The sequence below is a fragment of the Momordica charantia genome (assembly GCF_013281855.1).
Source record: "Momordica charantia cultivar OHB3-1 chromosome 1 unlocalized genomic scaffold, Mcharantia_2.0 BLBB01000001.1, whole genome shotgun sequence".
In the NCBI taxonomy this organism is placed as follows: Eukaryota; Viridiplantae; Streptophyta; class Magnoliopsida; order Cucurbitales; family Cucurbitaceae; genus Momordica; species Momordica charantia.
Genome location: NW_028275157.1, coordinates 6,667,654 through 6,690,520, shown reverse-complemented (window position 1 = coordinate 6,690,520; position 22,867 = coordinate 6,667,654). Strand labels below are relative to the sequence as shown.

General features: G+C 40.2%; 1 non-coding gene and 1 pseudogene across 1 annotated transcript; one reads left to right on the top strand and one right to left on the bottom strand.

The window, feature by feature from the left end:
* Positions 1-10,668: 10,668 nt before the first annotated feature.
* LOC148213189 (small nucleolar RNA R71) lies at positions 10,669-10,776 on the bottom strand. Its single transcript, XR_015793176.1, has one exon. It is a non-coding gene; the product is annotated as a small nucleolar RNA R71 (small nucleolar RNA).
* A 993-nt stretch (positions 10,777-11,769) lies between these two features.
* LOC148213188 (uncharacterized) lies at positions 11,770-12,587 on the top strand (annotated as a pseudogene).
* Positions 12,588-22,867: the final 10,280 nt, after the last annotated feature.

The window sequence follows — 22,867 nt, the reverse complement described above, 5'->3', positions numbered from 1 at the left end:
CTTTCGAGTGAGATCTTTCTAATTTTCTTCTCCAATTTATTCCCTTTGTTTGCCGAGATTTATTATCTCGAGATATTATTATTGTATGCAACTAGTTGTTGCTAGGGAGAACTTGGTGTAACATTGATTATAGTGGAGATTTTGACTTCGGTCCGTGGTTTTTTACTCCTCACATTGAGCGGATTTTTCCATGTTAAAATTGCTTGTGTCCTGTGTTTGTTTGGATTATTATTTTTACTTGCTATTTCGTATTAGGTTCACACAACAGGGGATAATTGGTCCATCGAGTTAAGTGTTTATCCCAATAAAATCATCAAATCATCAACAAACCAAAGATAGGTCAAACCATTCCGCTTAGACCTCGTATGAAACTGAAAGTTCGGAGGAGGCCTATTTAGAAAATGTGATAACACCTTCATAGCCATAACAAACAGATAAGGAGAGAGCGGATCACCCTGTCTCAACCCACGCCACTCTGAAAAGAACCCTTAAAGGGCTCCATTCGAGAGATCGAAGACATAGAGGAAGTAATACAGGCACGAATCCAGTTCACAAAACAACTCGGCGTACATCACCTAACAATATTGAGAAATAAGAAGATATAAGAAGATGACGAAGCAAAACCGATGAAAAATATTGAGATGATGATGATGGAATTTATGGCAAGAAATGATGTAGCGATATGCAACCTGCAGATCAGAATGGGGAAATTGGCCGATGAGTGGAGGAACATTACATCAAAAGCAGTGCATACCAGCGTAGAACCCACGATGCAAGAAGGATAAGAGCAAAGTGAGGCAGTGAACCTAGGGAGCGAGCTAGTTTGTGAAGAACCAGAGGTCCCAGCGGAAAATGAGGATCCAACAATCTTTGATGTTACCAAAGAGGTAGAGAAGGAGAAATAAGTTGAACCAAAGCAACCGGTTGAGGTAATTGAACAAAAAGATTAATATGAAGTAGCAATAATCCCAAACCAAATGCTCGTAAAGTTGGAACCTCTTTCTCCATTCCCCAACAAGTTTTGAAGGATAAACAAGATATGCAGAAGGGGGATTTGATCATTCATCTCCAAGATAAAGAAAAGGTATTAGAAAATGAAGATAATGGGACAAGTTCAAATGATGAGATTGCAATAATCTCAAACCCACCACTTGCACCTATGAGACCACTCTCTCTTTTCCCTCTAAATTTCTTTTCAAGAAAACTCACCTTTAGATATGAGACCATTTTCTCCTATCCCTAAAACGTTTCCTCGAGACATATAAAAAAGGAAATTGACCATACATCTCATAGATGAAGAAAATAAAGAAACAAAAGAGGATTAGACTTATTCTAATGAAGAATTTTATATTGAAACAGAAAACTCAATTCCAAAAATCAAATGTAGAAAAGTATTTAACCTACCCCTCGAGCTTAACCATGAAGCATATTGGGCTTTAGAGAGGAGAAATTTTGGCATGGTTGTAGTTGAAGGAAGATCCAATGAGCTCGAGGAAATGAGTTGAAAGTCAGAAGTCTCCAAAACTTCTTTAAAGTTAAATCTATACGAGGGAAGTTTTAGTTTACTACTTACTTAAATTCTAGTCTTTTATTTTTCTGAATTTTTTATAGGTGTTTTCATAGCGCTAGATGAATTTTTGAAGAAAACGAAACAATGACTCGTCAGACGCCTCAAGCCTAAAATATTTTATGAAGGTTATTTAGTTCTATTATTTAATTCAATGCTTAAGTTTCTTCCTAGAAAATTAAAGTCCAGGTGGTGTGGACCATTTAAAATTTAAAAAATTTTCCCTTATTGTGCCATTGGACTCGAAGATTTAAAATGAAATATTTTTAAAGTCAATGGCCCCCGTGTAAAAAAATATTTTGGAGAAGAATTAGATAGAGGGAAGGCCTTTATCCAGTTTCGAGGGAATTAAGGATTTGAAAAAAAAAATATTTCCCTTGTTTAATTGAAAATTTCATTTGAAGAGTTTTTGTGTAAATAAGTTAGGATTAGTTTTCTTTTGTTCAAATTTTCAAAATTCGATTTTATTTTTTAAGTGTAGTTAGGTTACTTGGGCTGAGATTAAGGTTTCAATAAATTGCTTGGGCAAAATTTATGAAAATTTGAAATTCTTTTTATCAGAGGTGTCAGACGCCTCGAGCTTGTTACGTGATTTTTGAATTCGTAAATCATGATTTAATTTCGGGAGTTTTTAGTTAAGTTTTAAAAAATAGTAATGTTTTTTATAATTTTAATATATTTGTTTTTTTAAATTTTATTTTTGTTTTACTTTAAAAAGAGTAAAAATGAGAGTTTCTTTTAATTTTTGAATTTTTGTGCTGAGTCTCATTTCCAAATGTTTTTCGTTTTTTCATTAAATTATCTTAATCTATATTTTTAAAAGAAAGAAAAAAGAAGGGACACATCATCTTCTTCCTCTTCTCGCGAAACATAGCCCTCATTTCCTTCCCCTCTGCGCTCTTACGGCACTGAAGTGAAAGAATCCTCCATCCTTCTTCACTTATGTTTTCTTGGTCATCCATGGCTTCACCCTCTTAAAGCACCTCTTTCCCGTCATCATCTTACATAATGCCTGTAAGTTCTCATCTCCCAAACAACCAACATTTGAATTTTTACCCAAAATTTTCGCTGAACAGAAGTCAATGGGAGTTTCCAGCAATTTTCCACAACCTGACGTTGCCACAAGCCCCAATAAGCAACCAACATAGTGGGTCATTGGTCCGAGCTCAAAACCCATACTTTGGGCACGTTTCATCAGTAGTTGGGGAATACTCCATCTGGTACCTATCCTACGTTTCTTCCATCTTATCTCGCTTATAGTTCATATCCATCAAATTACCCAACCTTCTCATTAGGATTTCACCATGTTTATCATCAAAATAAGCCTTTTGCCCTACAAAACAATGTTCTCTAGCCACTAAAGGGATCAAATCCCGCAGCGGAAGCGTGCAAACGCGTGTGCTTTGATCTTGTTTTAGAAATACAACGAATAAAAGACATAAGCATGAATAAAAGGAAGTTAGTGAAACATACCTTTGAAGACGCTTCTTCAATATAGACATCAACGTCACCAAAAAGTCTTCCTCGCTATCCTCTAGATGTTATGAACTCGGTTTGTGGGAACCGTCTTATAATTGAAAGGGAAATTGAGATATTGAGAGAAAGATTTTCTCGTTGGAGTTTCAGAAACTCAATCAACAAACGTTCAGGCGACCGAAAAGAAATTGGGAGAACCTCCCTTTTATAGGGAAGGAGGAGTGAGGGGGAAGTCACCACTTCCCCACACACTTCCCCACCATTCTCACCATGGGAGGTTTTTCCACGCGTTTCTTTTTTTTTTTCGTTTTTTTAATTTTAATTTAATTAAAAAAATTTAATTAATTTAATCTAATTTAATTAATTAAAAAAATTATTAATTTAATTTAATGAAATCTAATTTAATTTCACCAAACTAACTATCATAACCATTTAATTAATTAATAAAATCATTAAATATTAAATCAAACACTTAATCTTAATCAATATTCAATACTAAATAAATTCCAACATCTCATTATCATCTTAATTAACACCAAAATTAACTTTATATTAAAATGATCACCATACATAATTTAATGCTTTCATATAATTGACTTAATTCTCGTTACAAATTTTAACAAGACAAGCTTTCAAACTAATGTCTTACTATCCGGGAACCTACAAGACCGAAAGCTCAAACGATACGAAATTAATTGATTAAACTCATTAACCATATTAATCAACATTCGTTAACTGTTGATCACTTCACTAAAGACTCATAGTTGCACTCTTCTCACTGTAGAATATTTTGCATCCACAAACTTTGACCATTAACGGTAAGTCAATCCTTCACGTGTGTTCGTAACCACAGCTGGGTCAAATTACCGTTTTACCCTTATGTTACATCTTAGACCTTAAGTACCACTAATCCTCTAATGAACAACCCGGTTATGGTCCAACCAATAATTGGAAGTCCCTCTAGGGCCAGTGAGAGAGTGAGGCCCTTTGTTCAAGTCCTGAAGTCAACACTTAAGATAACGCTCATCTACTTACCCTAAAGTCGGGAATGAGTTAATTCCATCTTGTGTAGTTATGTTTCCAGCTCCCCACTCGGTATCGTCCTCAAAATGGTAGGAATATTCGGGAACTTGTGCCACTCTCACCCATACAAATCAAAGGATGAGCCCTAACAGGCCAGAGTTCATAACTCACTGAGAATTGAGATCGAGTTACCTGGTCATTCTATTGAAATATTAATCTATTAGCTAACGGTGTTACAACCAAAGATTAATTATTTTGCGGTCCGGTTTTATACAAACTCATTTATAGGATACCCCCACTCACATGTCTCCACACGAACGACCTGGATCCAGTCATTTGTAACTATTACAAAGTGGGCCATATCCATAGTGTTACCAGGATAAGGTACCCAACCTTATCCATATACTATAGACCCTTTAGGTTACTACTGCAATATTATCCACCTGTATATCGAATATATATTGTATATATATACACTGTATATCAAATATATACGTTGTATATTAAATATATGCTGTATATCTATTACTTATTGTTCTAGTTACATGACATAGTCTCGGATGTTAGTTTATTGGATTTGGGTTAATGCAATTCTAAGAGAAACATCAATAACAAATTATTTATTGAATATTTGTTTTATGTTTACAAACCACGAGTTTAGAGCATAAAACCCAACAGCTGCACCACTCACCTGAATTGGGCCAAAATTTGTTATCACTTAATTATGCCCAAATTCCTTCACCTATAGTTAGTACCCATCCCCCTTCATCTCAATTTATGTTATTAGAGGGGATGCCAATGAGTGGGTATCAATCGGGTTCCATGTATGCTCAAAGTCTTAGTTTTGGAGTGACATTGAGGCCTCTTGAGCCTCCTTTATTGCCCACTACTACATATACTACCCGACCGCCTTTACCCATTGAAAAATTCATTCTTGTACCTCCTCCTCCTTGTAGTGCTCCTAATAACCCTCCTCTTCCCTTAGAGACTATAGTTCAAAAATAGAGTCAATGTGGGCGTTGAAAATGAAGGAGGAGAGCTTTCAATCAAAGTTGATAATGTATATTTTGATTATTTCAGGCACTGTTAGGAGAGGTGACAGGGGGAACATAAAGAGGGATGTTTAGGAGTACGTAGCATGGAAATTGATGAAAGTTTGAATGCAGAGATTAAGGCAATGCACCTGGCGACTCCGTCTGTGACAGTGGGAGCAAACTTGTAAAAATGGGCTGGTTTCAGTGGATTTGTCTAGTGAAACAGCAAAGAAAAGTAGGGAGGGTGATTTTCGGAGGATGACATATGAGGAATGGGAAGTGATGTTTGAAGATGCTAGAAGGATTGTCAATCAAATCACTTGGAGAGCTTGTTATATGCACCTGTGCAATTACCAGTAAGATCTCCAACAGTAAGTCTATAAGAAGAGGAGATAAAAGTAGAACAACAATTACCTCTTAAGATTTCAATGAAAACACTATCTAAAAGTTCAGAGGAAAATGTAACTAGACCGACGCCAAAGGAAGGAAAGTTTGCAATCCCTCAAGCCACCTTATCTGAAATTGGAGTCAAGATGAATTTGGCGAAAAGAGATCACCACCTCTAGAAATTTATGGAGATTGGGAAATTGAGTCTTTTCCTTCCATGCCGGCTATGAATGTTCTGAATGCTCATTCAATAAATTATGTTTAAAGAGAGCATTCAACAGGGTCCTCTCATTATGAGTGAGAGAATAGTTCATGCAAACGGGATAATGGTGTGACGCACTTCAATCTCAAGATCATTCAGTGGCATCTTCTTCACTGTCGGATCCACGGTTCGTACGATCAGTCCATACAGAGACGGAAAATCGGATCCCTATTAAAGAACTCTTTGGTGCAAGAAGGAGGCCAAAAGCAACACCAAGGAAGAGAGTGCAAAAGCAGAAGATACTCGTGCAAAAGCAGATAATCGGGTCCTCTCATTATAAGGTCAGCTTTATATGAACCAAAGACTTGAGCAACTAAAACTCTTACTGCTGCGACTAAAGGACCATCTTCTATTCTAGTATTGAATGCTGAGATAGTTAGTATACATACAGATGATGGTAGTGAGGAACTAGAGACTAAATGAAATCCAGCTGACCTTAAGAAGTTTCGTGGGTGGAACAAGTCGATAAAATTATTGGTTGAGTTAGGAATAGATTTAGAGCTTTGCAGTTATCCCAGATATGTGGTTCGATGTGGCTCGCAAGAAGGAATGATTATGACTATTAGAACTAGTGAACTGTGTAGCCATTGATGTAATGAGGGAATTTTATACAGCAGTTCACCCTCACTCGAATGTAGTGACGGTGCCAGAGAAAGAATTTTGTTTTGATTGATTACGCTTGTTTACATGCGTAAAAAGAAGGTTTTAGATGCTGTTTTTACTATGTTTTAACTTTGTTTCGGACTTTTTCTCGGTCGTTTGAGTTCCAATTCATGCAAAATTCATATATGATGGTTTGTGGTTGGCTTATATTGTATTTATGACATTTTAGGACCATTTGGGAGTGCAAATTAATCAAAAGAAGCAAAAAGACAGAAAATCATCTCAGGAGGTGCCAGGCGCCTGGGAAAGCTGCAGAAAACTGTTTTTCTTCCAACTTTGCCCTTAATGAAACGCGTCTTCCAATGCGTTTTGGTGGTTCCATACGATGCATACGTGTAGAAGAAGTGTTCCACTATTAGTTTGAGCACGATTTAGTCAGTCAAAGGAGTTGGAAATGGGTGATCCACCATCGTTTTAGGACCTACCTAACCAATTCTGCACAGCTATAAATTCCAGCAGCTTCTCCACCAAATTCATCAAGCCTTGCTTCCTTCTCTTGATCATTTTTAGTGTTTCTTTATTGCTTTCTAAGTACTTTTGAGTTGCTTTCATTAGTTGCTTTTAGTTTTTAAATCCCGAGCACTTTACATTCCTTTATTGAGCTTTGTTTTGTTTCCGTTTGTACTTAGTTATTTTCTACTTATTCAAATATATAAAAATCCAGCACTTTGCCTATCTTTCCTCTGCCTTTACTTTATTTTTAGTTAAAAGAGTTGTGTTTTTGGAGGAAAGAGCACGTGACACTCCCCCTTGCTTGAAAGAGAAGGGCGAAGCTCTCAATCCCGAGCAAAACTCTCCGTTAGTTAACTTTTGTTTTTCACACATGCATTTTAATTTCAACCATTTTACTTTTCTGTATTTTCTTCAATATGTCTTTCTAAATTCCCGTCTCTAGCCCGGTTATGGATAGTTAGCCTTTTATTTCTAAAAAGGGTTGCTAAGAAGTAGTGTTTTTGCTTTCCACTCATTGCTCAACATGTTTTCCCAAAAAGTTAAGGTTTAGAGAAGGCCACTGTAAGTCTTAACAAGTCAATACTGAAAAGGTTGCTTATTTGTATTGTTGAGTGGTTAAACTGAGGAGAGGAGCGCCTTAGACATAAGGGTTCCGGTTAAGTAGCCTAGACATAGGACCTTAACCCGAGGTTGCGACTATTTCCATCCTAAAACTAAGATATCTCTCATAATAGACATATTAGGGAATGTCTTAGGACTTTGAACTTGCTTAGACATAAAGTCAAGTGAAAAGCGTAGTCGTTGGTTCCTAAAGTAAAATGCATATCGTCCTTAGTATATCCTTGATTCTTTGTTGGCTAACTTGAAGTAATTCGGGCTAGGTTTACCATTATAAGTCCAAATCCCAAATCCAAAACCATTATTTGTGACCACTTCCCATTTTACAAAAATCACTCATTTCAACATTCACTATTCTTTAAAACTTTAGAGTTTGGAAATTATTTAGAAGTCCTTGAGGATCGATACTTGGATACTCCATCCATTTTATATTACTCTGACAGGTGTGCACTTGCATCTATAGAATTGTTACCACGCTTAGTGCGTGCGTTCAGCATAACGTCAGTCATTGATGCTACCCAGATTAACCACTTCTATGAACTCCCTGACTACCAGAACACTTTTGGAAACAAGATATTATTAAATCCATCTGAAAAGTACCTTAAGGGATATTTCGACGATGGGCTCCCACAAGCTTGCACATGATGATATTTCTGCAGCTGCTTCTATTTGGTTGTATGTAGTGAAGAACATAATCATTCCAACCCAGCATGGATCAGAACATCATTCGGGATCAAGTATTATTGGTATATGCCATGATGAAAAGATTCACAATTAACTTTGGGAGGCTTATTGACGGAGTAATCCATGAATGTGCATCTCGTAAGAATGGTAAGCTCTTTTTCCTTGGATTAATCACATCACTCTACCTTTGTCAAGGTGTAAGGATTCAACAAAGCCAGATTGAAAGGATGTTCATGATGATAGAAGAAAGAAACTTAAGAAGGCCTTTGGGACATGCACTTGCTAGAGAAGAAATTCGAGGTGGCTCACCAAGTTCCGAAATTCGAGCCTTTATGGAAAAATTTGGACGATTAGAGCGAAAATTGGAAGCAACAGAGACGAAGTTGGAGGTAGCATAGTGAGAGCTCTCAAATAGAGAGTGAATTATGGGCCAAGCTAAGGGTAATTGTGTGCCAAGATTGTGAGATACAAGCTAATTAAGCCACAAGAATGTGAGAAATCCCAGAGGGAAACCTTCGATGTATAGACTCTTGTAGATTCATTAAATTTTTTAGTAAATGCTAAATTGTGGATGTTTAATGCAAAAAAAAAAGTTTGGTGCATTCGGAGCAGGTGAAGTATGAGTGGAATAGATTGGTGCTGCTGGAGGCTTAGGGCAACTAGTTGAAGTCGGAAGCAGGCTATCGCTTTGGAAGCTATAAAGAAAAGGCTGGAGTAGTAATTTGATTTCACCCGCACTGTTACCGTATCCGTATTGTGTCCGTACATTGTTCAGACAGCATCCACGTTAGGTTCTTTGGTGCCCTAAGAAAAAGGTCGGGTACAAAAAGAAAAAGACACCCCAGTCGCAAAAGAGAGAGGAGTGAGGACCTAACTAGAGGCATCGTTTTTAGGGAACATTCTCGGAGAAAAAAAAAGACGTGGGCTCTCCATTGACGACAGGCGAGAGAGAGACACTGATTTGGCTCGAGAGCTTCACTGTTCATCTGGAGAAGCTTCTGGGTTTTCTCTTATTGTCTTCTTAAATGGAGTCCTCTTCCATCTTTGCATTTTTTTATTTCTATTTCATCATGAACTAGTACCCCTTCCTTCGAGGATGGGTTGAAACTTGCTGTATATAGACGGTGAGCTACTGTTGAATGTATTTGAACTCTTATTTAATAGCAGTGGGTTTTATTTTTTCTTCGTTCTAAACATGTTTGGCCAACATGTTAGTGTGCAAGCTCATAGGAAGCTTTAGAAAGCTCCTGTGCGTGGATTCGCGATTGTTAGTCGTAGTTTCTGTGTTCTTTCTGAAACAGAATAGTGAGTACCTAGGAATGGGGTTCACTCTGCGGCGCCTATAAATTGGTTTCATGCTTGTTGTAACCACGACGGGAGTTGGGTTAGAACATTTGCTGGGTAACTCGGAAGAGAGCCGTGAGGGTTTGGGTTCTAAGAGTTTCATGTGTTTTTCTTCAGTAGGTGATGCTTAAAATCAATAGGTGGATTTCCTCTCCCCGAATCCCTAAAAACAGATCTAAACCCCCCTTGTGTTCAATTCTTCGTTGGAATCATTCTGGAAAAGTTTATTTGTCCTCTTATTCACTACTTTATTTACATGTTACTTTGACAAGTTACTAGCAATATTGATAAACCAACTTCGTTTTCTTTTATTATTTCTTTTGGTAGCTCGAAGCAATTAACCATTTTCTGTATGCATGAACTCCTTATGGAGACGACCTTGTTTGTACTACAATTGACAAAAATTAGTGTATACTTGAGCTATAATTTACCCATTGCTAGGAATACAACAAGTTTTTGGCGCCGTTGCCGGGGAATTTTTTTTTTTTTGAAAAACTATAAATTGTGGTTAGTTGTTTTGAGGTACGGTGCTTAAAGACCTTGCTGTTCTTTTTCAGGAGTGTGGGAGCTGTGAATGAACGATTTTCCTGCATTCGAATTCGCTTTTGACCCAAAACCGGAAAGAACTTTGCGAAGAAGATTGGCTGAACGGCGGATGCGAAGAGAGGAAATAGAAATGAATCGCAACGAGCAAAACCCACTTGAGGACAAAGTAGTAAGAATACCAGGGGAAAGAGTTGTTAATATAGTACCTCCCCTGAACGATGTTATGCTCGCCGATGACACAGAGCAGAAAATTAGAGCATACGCAGCTCCAACGTTCTATGACTTCGACCCTGTCATTGTTGATCCAATCATCGAAGCAGGGAGATTTGAGCTGAAGCTTGCAATGTTTCAAATGTTGCAAACAGTGGGACCATTTTATGCACTGGCATCAAATGACTCGCACAGACACTTAAGATATTTTATGCAAGTAGCTAATTCGTTTAAGAAAACTGGAGTTAGTAAGGAAGCGATGAAATTGAAGTTATTCCCTTACTCATTGAGGGACTCTGCTGGAGCATGGCTGGACTCCTTGCCCACCAAATCAATTACTTCATGGAACGACTTAGCAGAGCATTTTTTTAATGCAGTACTTCCCACCTTCGAAGAATGCTGAACTCAGAAACAAGATTAACAATTTTTCAGCAGTTGCCAGAAGAATCCTTAAGTGATTCTTGGAAATGGTTCAAAGGGCTGGTTCAAAAATGCCCCCATCATGGAATACTCCACTGCATTCAGATTGACACTTATTACAATGGGCTAAACGAGGCCACACAATTGGTAATTGATGCCTCAGCTAATGGACCTTTGCTGTCAATACCGTATGCAGAAGCTTTTGACATATTGGAAAGAATTTCAAGGAATAAGCATAAATGGTCAAAATCACGAGTTGAATCAACAACAGCAAGTCTCATAGGGTTAGTAACAGAAGATGTAGTGGCAGACCTCAATTCCAAAATTTCACACTTGGCTGATATTGTCATGAAGAATGTCATTACAAATGAGGCCGTAGGGTCTAAGGCGAAGGTGGTAGCTGTACAGAACAGCAGGTGCCCATACTGTGAAGGGGAGCATCATTTTGAGAAATGTCCGGGTAATCCCACATCAGTATATTACTTCGGCAATCAACAGTAAAGTAGAAATAATGTGTATGGTAACACATACAACTCAAGTTGGAGGAACCACCCAAACTTCAGTTGGGGAGGGAACCAAGTAGGCAACAACGCCGGGTCAAGTAACACCCAAGGATATATTAAAAAACCACAGTATCCGCCAGGTTTTTCCGGACAAAATCAGCAGAATACACAAAAGCAACTAGAATCAATGAGCTTAGAGGATATTTTTAAAATCTACATGACTAAGAATGATGCCAACGTGCAACGTCAAGCAGGTCTCTTGCAGAGTCAGGCAGCATCACTGCGAAACATGGAAGTCCAAATAGGACAGCTGGCCAAAGAACTGAAGAATATACCAAAAGGTGTACTGCCAAGTGATACAGAGCAACCTAAGAGAGACGGTAAAGAGCAGTGCAAGGCATTGACATTACGGAGTGGCAAAGCCTTACCACCAATACCGCAGCAGGAGAAAGATCACGAAGAAACCGTTGTAGAACCAGCGAAAGCACAAGCCCCAGAGACGAGTACAAATGCGGAACTTGGAAAGAAGAGAGACATAGTGAAACACAAACAATAAACATTGAGAAGGCTGAAACCTCAATGTACAGCCATGAGTCTGAAAAGCTGATGTTTAATGAAGTTGGACCATCCGTAACTATAAGAGCTGAAGACTCCAAAAAGTCAGATCCGTCTAAGGTTCTAGCACCAATAGCTGACTACGTCCCAACAGTACCTTATCCTAAACGTTTACAGAAAAAGAATCAAGACTGACAATTCAAAAGGTTTCTTGAGGTGCTTAAACAGATATACATAAACATACCTCTCGTGGAAGCCTTTGGAGCAGATGCCTACATATGTGAAATTCTTAAAGGATGTCCACACTAAGAAGAGACGGTTAGGAGGACTGTAGCACAATTCTAACCAGCAAAATACCACAAAAAATGAAAGATCCAGGAAATTTTACAATCCCCGTATCAATTGGTGGTCATAAGATTGGACAAGCACTTTGCGATCTCGGAGCAAGCATCAACTTAATGCCCTTGTCAGTATATCAGAAGCTACGGATGGGAGCAGTTAAGCTAACTACGGTCACCCTACAGCTCGCTGATAGATCCATTGCTAACCCAGAAGGAAAAATAGAGGATGTTTTGGTACAAGTGGGAAAATTTATATTCCCTGCTGACTTTATTGTTCTTGATTTTGATGCAAATGAGGAAGTACCTATCATTCTGGGAAGACCATTTCTGGCGACAGGAAAAGCTTTAGTGGATGTGCATAAAGGAGAAGTCACTATGAGGGTACAAGACCAAGAGATAAAATTTTCGGTGTACGAATCTATGAAATACCCCGCAGAAGATGAGGAGTGTTTTGCGCTCAGGGTGTTGGATGAAGTTGAGAGAAAGAATGCAAGTACATAATTTTTGCTTGAGAACCAAAATTTGGAACTGGAAGCCATGTTGCAAAAAGCTGAAGATTTATATTATGAAGTGTTTTCTATAGATTGAAGAAAAGAAATAAAAAATTCATGGTCAAGGACGCACGAAGACTTAAAGCTAGAAGAAGTCAATCGGAAGCAATTGAAGTTGTCAGTAGAAGAGCCGTCAGTACTGGAATTGAAGGCTTTACCGCAGCATCTTAAGTACGCGTTTTTAGGAGCAGCCAATACCTTGCCAATAATTATCGCAGCCAATTTGCCCAAGAAAAAAGAGGAGAAATTGCTGGCAGTACTAAAGAAGCACCGAAGAGCTATAGGTTGGACCATAGCGGATATCAAAGGAATTAGCCCTAGCTACTACATGCACAAGATTGTCCTGAAAGACAATTGCAAAAAATCCATTGAGCATCAGAGAAGGTTAAACCCAGCGATGAAGGAAGTGGTAAAGAAACAGATACTCAAATGGTTAGATGCTGGAATTATATACCCTATCTAAGATAGTGAATGGGTTTGCCCGGTTCAATGTGTACCAAAGAAAGAGGGAATGACAATGGTAGAGAACGCAAAGAACGAGCTCATTCCTACGAGGACAATGACCGGATGGAGGATTTGCATGGACTACAGAAAGCTCAACAAGGCCACGAGGAAGACCATTTTCCCCTGCCTTTTATTGACCAAATGTTGGACAGACTGGCTGGTCAAGACTACTACTGCTTCCTTGACGGTTATAATGGGTATAATCAGATAACCATTACGTCGCAAGATCAACACAAAACGACGTTCACTTGTCTTTATGGAATGTTCGCTTTCAGGAGGATGCCGTTGGAATTGTGCAATGCCCCAGCTACGTTCCAAAGATGCATGATGGATATATTCTCTTACTTGGTTGAATCTGTAGTGGAAGTCTTTATGGATGACTTTTCAGTATTCGGGAAAATTTTCACCACTTGTTTAGGAAATTTGCAAAGAGTACTGAAACGTTATGAGGAGACCAACTTGCTATTAAATTGGGAAAAATGTCATTTCATGGTACAAGAGGGGATTTTGCTAGGGCATAGAGTGTCAAGAAACGGATTAAAAGTTGATCAAGCAAAAGTGGAAGTGATTGAACAATTACCAGAGCCCGCAACAGTGAAGGGAGTCAGAAGCTTCCTAGGCCATGCCGGATTCTATAGACGGTTCATAAAGGACTTTTCTAAAATAGCGAAACCTCTTTGTGCATTATTAGAAATTGACAGGATGTTTAACTTTTCTCCTGAACGTGTGCAGGTTTTCTCATTGCTGAAACATGTTTTAAAGCATACGCCCATAATTCAAGCTCCTGACTGGAAGTTGCCGTTCGAACTGATGTGCAGCTGCACGCACTGTGAGCAGAGGAAGGTGGTGTGTGCTTCAGGGGAGGAGAGCAAGATCGAATGGATCTAACAATGCAGCAGAGGTAGTGCACAACCACTGAAAATGTATCGCAGTATTGCTTTTTTGAAAAGTTCTGCAAGTTCAAGTTAGTACTCAAATACTCTTACAACATAGACACAACGGACCACAGCAAAGACTTGCTTACAAAGAAGGATGCAAGTCAATACTGATCAAATGGATACTTCTTTTGCAAGAGTTAGATCTAGAAATTAGAGACAAGAAAGGATCTGAAAACATGGTAGCAGACCATTCATCTCGGATTGTGGGAGCTGACAAGAAGTTGAATGATGTGGAGATCAGAGATAGTTTTCCAGACGAGCAACTCATGAAAGTTACTCACAAGGAAGCAAAGGAAGAAGAACCATGCTTCGCAGACATAGCGAATTTTCTAGCGTGTGGAATCAAGGCGGAGGGATGGACGAGACAACAAATGAAGAGGTGTTTCCATGAATGCGACTTTAAATTTTAGTATGAACCTTACTTATATAGGGTGGGACAAGACAACATAATTAGAAGATGTGTCACTGAAGCCGAAGCATCCCAAGTGTTGCAAGATTGTCACTCAACCCCTTATAGAGGACACTTCGGTGGGCAGCAGACATCAGCTAAGGTGCTACAAAGTGGATATTTTTGGCCATCAATTTTCAAGGATGCCCACAACATAGTCAAAAGTTGTAATGAGTGCCAGCACGTAGGAAATATTTCCAAGAAGTCTGAAATGCCGCTAACCTATATTTTGGAAATAGAACTATTTGATGTGTGGGGCATTGATTTCATGGGGCCATTTCCACCATCCATTGGGCACTTGTTTATTTTGGTAGCTGTAGACTACGTATCCAAATGGGTGGAAGCCATCTCATGCCCAACAAGTGACGTAAAAGTGGTCACTAAGTTCCTTTTGAAGAACATCTTCACTCGTTTTGGTACCCCAAGAGCCCTTATTAGTGATGAAGGTACACATTTCGTGAATAAAGTTGTAGCCACTCTTCTAGCAAATTATAACGTGAAGCACAAGATTGCCACGTCCTACCACCCACAATCAAATGGTCAGGCGGAAATATCTAACAGGGAGTTGAAGAATATTCTAGAGAAGGTAGTGGGGGTCAGTCGAAAATATTGGGCATCTAAGCTAGATGAAGCACTTTGGGTCTACAGGACAACTTTTAAAACACCCCTTGGAACATTCCCCTACAAGTTGGTCTACGGAAGAGCTTGTCATCTGCCCCTGGAATTAGAGCATAAAGCATACTGGGCATTGAAGAAATTAAACTTCGATTACACAGCAGTAGGAGGAGTGAGGAGGCTGAAACTCCATGAACTCGAAGAAATTAGAAAGGATGCATATGAGAATGCAAAAATTTATAAAGAGAAGACGAAGAAATGGTACGATGCCCGAATCTACCCAAGAAAATTTGAAGAGGGTCAGCAAGTTTTTTTGTACAACTCTCGGCTGAAGTTATTTCCGGAGAAATTAAAATCCAAATGGTCCGGGCCATTCCAGATAGTTAAAGTTTTTCCCCATGGCACAGTCACAGTAAAGGAATTGAATTCAGAGAGGTAATTCATGATGAATGGGCAACGCCTAAAGCACTTATGGGGAGAGATCATGAATAGGGATGCTGGAACATGCCAACTTGCTCTGGAACAACAGAGAAAACAATGAATCACGAATAAAGGAGCATTGTATAAATCTATTTTAATTTTATGAACTCTAGTTTTAATCTCCTTTAATTACTTATCATTTTATTTCTTTTTTTATTGTGCAGTTGTTTTTATTTAAATGCATCTGTATTTAATAAATAAATCTTGATTCTGATGGCAGGCGCGGTTATCCAAGAAGCTTTTAAAGTGCAGGGAGTTTAAGTGAAAATACGGTAGCGTGTAGGTGGGATTTAATGAAAGAATGGATTAGAAAGGACAGCTGGCGCTTCAGGGACTTGATCACGGTATCAAATTTTCAAGGAAGCTGAATTTGAAATTTTGGAGGGAGGCCCATTTTTGCAATTTTCGATTTTGAAATCTCATTTTAAATGATGGGCATTAAATGGGAAATCGTAAGAGACTGTGTCGGTTAATGGCTATTTAACCTCCCACCTCTCTTATTTATCCCAATATCACCTTCATTCATTCTCCCAGAAGCCCTAGAAGTTCCCCTCTGCTTCATCTGTGAAATTAGTCTCCAATCTCTGCTTGCTTCCCATCCAACAATGCCGAGGATCAATTCAAAGGAGATAAAAAAACCTTGCATGGACCTTGCCTTGTCAAAGTCTTCATCTGAGAGCCTCGCAAACGGCGTCGAGCATTCAGCAGAGGTTGAAGCTGATCCATCGTCGTGTTCCCTAAACCTGGCTACCGCGCCTCAGACATCTGGTTCTAAAAAGGAGGTTGAGCGGGAGGAGGTCGTCCCGCCACCCAACACTACTACCCCTCCTCCGCCCGCAACCGCTGAAGTTGACCCATCACCATCTAAAACCTCCAAGTCTGCCCAGAACCCGCCTTCCCCGACTGGACCTGCACAGCTGCTACACTACCACCAACGAAGAAGGCCAAAGCCACCCACTCACCCGCTGCGACGAAATCCTTGCATGTGTCATCTGCCGCCGCTGCGCCCAAAACTACTTCGGCCAAACCCTTCGCTACCTCAAAAGGGAAGCGCCTGGTTACCTTTCCAGAGCCTGAGCACTCACTTCCTTCGGGCCGTTGAAAGCCTAAGCTGGCCGCTCCTCACGACGCCACATTCAAGCGCTTCCAGTCCCATTCAGCAATGGACGCATACGAGAAGCTGAGGAATGACTTCTTCTTCGAAAAGGGTTTCAAATTAAACCCCATATCTACCTTCATCCAAGACGTGATTCAACGGAACCACTGGAAGTATTTTTGTGCACCTCCAGGTCCCATCATCTGATGGCTAGTCAAGGAGTTTTAGGCCAACCTCATTCCAGGTAATCTGGGTTGCACGACGGTGAGAAAAGTGAAGGACCTTTGGACCCCATAGCTAATTAACAAAGTACTTCATCTCCCGTCTATTCCCAACGCTGAGGGGAACAAGATGTTGGAGCAGTCGTCGTCCGCGCAGCTAGACCACACTCTATCTGTCGTGGCGCACCCTGGCGCAACCTGGAGTGTTGTCCCTCACAGCGCCAATTCCCTCCCGTCCAGCTTCATCACCCCCTGAGGCCAATGTTTGGTTATACTTTCTGAAGAGCCGCATCTTACCCACTACTCATGATTCATCCGTCACAAAGGATAGGGTGCTCTTTTTGGCTTGTATGATGGAGGGCAAACCGCTGGATTTGGGACAACTTATTTTCCATGAGATAGCGTAGTGTGCCACTAAACGTGAGGGCAAACTTTTTTCCCTAACTTGATCTCAAAGTTGTGTATGCAGGCAAACGCTCCGGTGGTCCAAGATGAAGAGGTCATAACAGAGAAAAGAGTGTTGGATAAGCCGCTGTTAGAGAGGCTAATGACTAACGAGACCATGACTAGAAGTGTTGTGCCTATAGGAGCCATCAATAATGGCTCACCAAGCTCGCATCTCCAATGAGATTAGAGAATTGAAGGACATGGTTGCCGCTTTATCACTACAGCTCGCTACGAGAGATGCAGAGCTGAAAGGTCTCCTCGACAAGCTCGCTCACGTGAATGTTCCAGGCCCATCCACACATATTCGCACGCTGGAATCATTGTTGGAGCATTGCTTCAATAATACTACCGCAGATGCTGGCCGGTCGAAGAGCTCTGAAGGGAATGGGAACGGCAGCTACTTCTTCTGACTTGCTGGGGACTCAACTATCTTCTTTCCGGAAACTATTTGGCACCAACCACTATTCGCAAATCAAGACTTTAACTTCTACTTTTAAATTCAGTTTTTATGTTCTGTTTTTATTGTCATAGTTGATCTTTCATTTCCTGTTTTCAATTTTACTTACTGCTTATCGTTTCTCTTTCTTTCTTTTCTAGGATAGATTGTTAGTTTCAATTCCCAGTCCTCTATTCTGAAAGTAAAATAAATCGAATTATGTTGTGCAATCTCTGTTGTGTCATGCTTCTTACTCTAGCTCTGACTTCTTAAGTAGTGCTGCTATCTCGGCATAGGTGGTTTTGTGTCTGCTCTGAGCTAGCAACCGCCGTTTGCGAGTGCTTGACATAAGCTCTGCCCTTAGCCTAGTTTTTAGTACAAAGGCCCTAACAGCATCCTCTGAGTACCAATCTTAAACAGAGGCTGCCATGATGTTGTATTTTAGTAGCTCCCTACCCAATGTCACTCGCTACCCTACTATCCCCTTAGAGTCAATCTTTCCATTTCACACCCTTTTGATGTCCTTTTACACCATCTATATTTGACCTGCGAAAAATGCCCCTTCTATAACACCATTTTTCCTAGTTCTAAGTTTGGGGGTATGCGGAAGCATCCTATATCCTGCGGTAGTCGCATTAGGGACAATGTTGCATCTAAGTTTGGGGTTGTGCGTACTTTGTTTTTATAAGGATAAGCTTGTAATGTATAACTATGAATCTTTCTACTCCTGTAATTCAGCTAAAAAAACAAATATTTTTTTAAGGAGGCTGCAAGGCTAGGAAGGGCTAGTAGCCCATAGTTGAAAAGCCAGACTGGTAATAAAAGGGTAGTGTTGTAGGGTAGGGAAAGAAAGTTGAGAAGTCCAGCTCCAGGCAAGTCAATGTTTTTGAGTAGGGAATTAGGATGATGTTGGAGCCGGAGGAAGAAGCTTTGCTAGGGCGAAGCTTGAGCTAGAGACTCTTCAAGAGGATGTTAGCTGGAGCTAGCTCCTAAGCCTAGTATGTGCGAGCAGTTAGTGCGAAAGCAAAGGTCAGCCCTCATAGTAAGAAGAAGGTATAACAGAGGCAGGCATGACCATAATTTTAGGGTGCCAGTGTAATCTTGCTTGAGGACAATCAAGGTTTCAAGTTTGGGGGTGTGATAGCTCTCAAATAGAGAGTGAATTATGGGCCAAGCTAAGGGTAATTGTGTGCCAAGAATGTGAGATACAAGCTAATTAAGCCACAAGAATGTGAGAAATGCCAGAGGGAACCTTCGATGTATAGACTCTTGTAGATTCATTAAATTTTTGAGTAAATGCTAAAATTGTGGATGTTTAGTGCAGAAAGTAAAGTTTGGTGCATTCAGAGCAGGTGAAGCATAGGTGTAATAGATTGGTGCTACTAGAGGCTAAGGGCAACTGGTTGAAGTAAGAAGCAAGCTAGCGCTTTGGAAGCTATAGAGTAGAGGTTGGAGTAGTAATTTGATTTCACCCGCACTGTTACCATATCGGTACAGTGTCCGTACATTGTTCAGACAGCATCCACGTGAGGTTCTTTGGTGCCCTAAGCAAAAGGTCGGGTACAAAAAGAAAAAGACACCCCAGCCACAAAAGAGAAAGGAGTATGGACATAACTAGAGGCATCGTTTTCAGGGAAACATTCTCGGAGAAAAAAAAGACGTGGGGTCTCCATTGACGACAGGCGAGAGAGAGACACTGATTTGGCTCGAGATCTTCACTGTTCATCTGGGGAAGCTTCTGGGTTTTCTCTTATTGCCTTATGAAATGGAGTCCTCTTCCATCTTTGCATTCTTTTATTTCTATTTCATCATGAACTAATCCTCGTTCCTTCGAGGAGGGGTTAAAGCTTGCTGTAATAGACGTTGAGCTACTGTTGATTGCATTTGAACTCTTATTTAATAGCAGTGGGTTTTATTTTTCCGTCGTTATAAACATGTTTGGCCAACAGGTTTAGTGTGCAAGCTCATAGGACGCTTAGGAAAGCTCCTGTGCGTGGATTCGCTGCTGTTAGTCATAGTTTCTATGTTCTTTCTGAGACAGAGTAATGAGTACATAGGAAAGAAGTTCACTATGCGGCGCCTATAGATTGGTTTCATGCTTGTTGTAACCACGACGGGAGTTGGGTTAGAACATTTGCTGGGTAACTCGGAAGAGAGCCGTGAGGGTCTGGGTTCTAAGAGTTTCATGTGTTTTTCTTCAGTAGGTGACGCTCAAAATCAATAGGTCGATTTCCTCTCCCCGAATCCCTAAAAACAGATCTAAACCCCCCTTGTGTTCAATTCTTCGTTGGAAGCATTCTGGAAAAAGTTTATTTGTCCTCTTATTCACTGCTTTATTTACATGTTACTTTGACAAGTTACTAGCAATATTGATAAATGAACTTCGTTTTCTTTTATTATTTCTTTTGGTAGCTCGAAGCAATTAACCATTTTCTGTAAGCATGACTTGCCTGTGGAGATGACTTTGTTTGTACTACAATTCACAAAAAAATCAGTGTATACTTGCGCTATAATTTACAATGGACCTTGTTTATACAACAAATTTTACTTTTTTAAAATATACCTCTCAGTCTCCTCTCCATCTCTCTCCCTCCCTCTTTCTTGCTTTGTTTTTCTCTCCCTAATCCGAGCACAAACTTGCAGCGTTTATTCTCATGATGACTCTATAGCGGCAGCGACGGAAGGTATCCACTTGATTTCTACCTCACAATAACACATAGGTCATTAAATGGGAAGAAAAATTAGGAGAGAATTAGAGAAGAAGAATAATAGTTACGTTGCAGAAGAGAGATAATAATGAAAACAAATAAGGGAGAAAAAACAAATTTCCACATAATTATTAGAAGTAATGTGAAATTCAAATACGCATTATTCTTTTTTCCTACCTTAATTAATTTTATTAGGAATAATGAGCCATTGAATCTACAAATAGAAACATCCAAAGAGAAGAAAAACATTAAGGAGTTATCTTCTCCCCTGCTTATTTATCTACTAATTTACGGTTTCCAATTTAGGTTTTTTATCTTTTATTTTTTCTTTTTGTGTGCAGGTACAAGAGTTGGTGGGACCCTTTTTTTAGCTGTTTATCAATAGCTAAATTTTGTTCCTCTTCTCTAATATGGCAATACAATTGTATGAAATTTTATTATTATTCTAAAAAATCATATGAAAAGAGAATTAAAGAGAGACTAAGATCTGGAACCACAATTTGTATTCAAACAAAAAAAAGTTGTGCATTTTTACATTTATAAATGGAAAACTAAGAGAGATATAACTGAAAATTAGTTGAATACACCCTAGTTATCTAAAGAGTTCAATTGAAGCAAAGAAAGCTAAAAATCACCATGATAATAACAATTGAGATGAAGATTAATGGTTGGAAGATGAGAAAGTTTGGTCCGCTCTATGTCTCCTTGTTGAAGTTGTAGCCGTTGACATTCATAAACATACAGAGTCCTTAATTTGGTGAGACGTAGCATTGCTTCTGCTGAAGCCAATTGTTTCAAATTTTTACAATGGTGAAGGGCTAGTGTATGCAAAGATGCAAGGTTTCCCAACCATTCTGGCAAAGCTTCTGTTTGAAAAGGAGGTATGCCGAGAAGTGGGCGTCTGGGCCTGGCGGCACCCCTGGCCCCCAAGCGTTGGTGGATCAGTATGTCAGAGATCTGGACTCTGACTACTCTGATCCCGAAGAGGACCAGGTCGGCTCCACTCAAGAGGGCGCTCCCCAAGCAGGCTCTTAGGCGACCACCCTTCACGAGGCTTTTCGCTGTTCTTCCTCCCTTTTCTTTTTGTTTGTAAGTGTCAGGGCAGAGCTTCAAGGTCTATAAGCCTTGGCTCTGCTCTTCATTCAATAAAGAGGCTCTCATTTGTTTCTACTTTTTGTTGGCAACCTCTTTTTCTTTGCTTTTTTCTTGAACTGCAGCCAATGTCACCTCGCCCCTCTTACCTTTGAGGTCGCGCCTTCAGTTAAAATAGTTGTAAGTTTGAGCTTGAATCTCTTAATATTCAATACATTGCACCAACTCTGGATTTTTACATTTCACCCTTAACTTAAAAAAGGTTAAAAGGCTAAAATCCTAAGCCCGTAGCTATTCTTCATATCGTTCCTCGTACCCCCAAGTTCGGAGGCTTGATCATTTTGAACTTTTCACATCGCCCCTTTGCCTTGAAGGTTTAAGTTCGTCAGTGGTTTTGGCATCGCACCTCGTACCCTTAGGCTTCGGAGATTGAATTTAAACCAACTGCTGGAATGTGATCGCGTGGGAGTCCGTGGCCCCCATTTAATTTCTGGTCGAACTCGGAAGCACGAAATTAAATCATCACATTATTCTGATCATAATGCTTTTGGAACAGTCGTTACAGATTCATTGAAAACCCTTTTGGCGTTTCAAGGATAATAACGCTTCAGGTGTTCCGCGTTCCACGGTGCGCGAGGACATCTCCTTTCAGATCGGCCAATATGTACGTCCCAGGTCGGACTATGCCCTTGATCTCAATGGGCCCTCCCAGGCGGATCAAGGCACCCACATGCGTTTGGACCCTCCTTAAGACCAGATGTCCGACCTGAAGGCCCGAGGTCGAACGCGGGCATTGTAATGTCTGGCCATCCTGCCCTGATATTCCGCCAGGCGTAGCTGGGCCATTGCTCTTCTTTCTTCCAACAAGTCGAGGTTGAGGAGCAGCTCTTCCTCATTTGTTGAAGGCTCGTAATGCTCTACTCTATCAGATGGCATGCGATCTCAACCGGGACTACAGCTTCGGAGCCGAAGCCAGGGAGAACGGGCTCTCACCCCCGTCGCTCTCGTTGGGTGGTCCGGTACGACCATAGAACCTCTGGTAGCTCCTCGGCCCACCTGCCTTTTCTTGGAGTCCAGTCTAATTTTGATGCCTCGCTTGATGATCTTGTTGACTGCCTTCACCTGCCCATTTACTTGCGGGTGTGCGGGGGCGAGCTAAGATGACGCATGCCAATTTGCTGCAAAAGTCTTTGAACTTGGCGTTGTCCAACTGCTTCCCATTGTCTGTCACTATGGCCTGCGGTA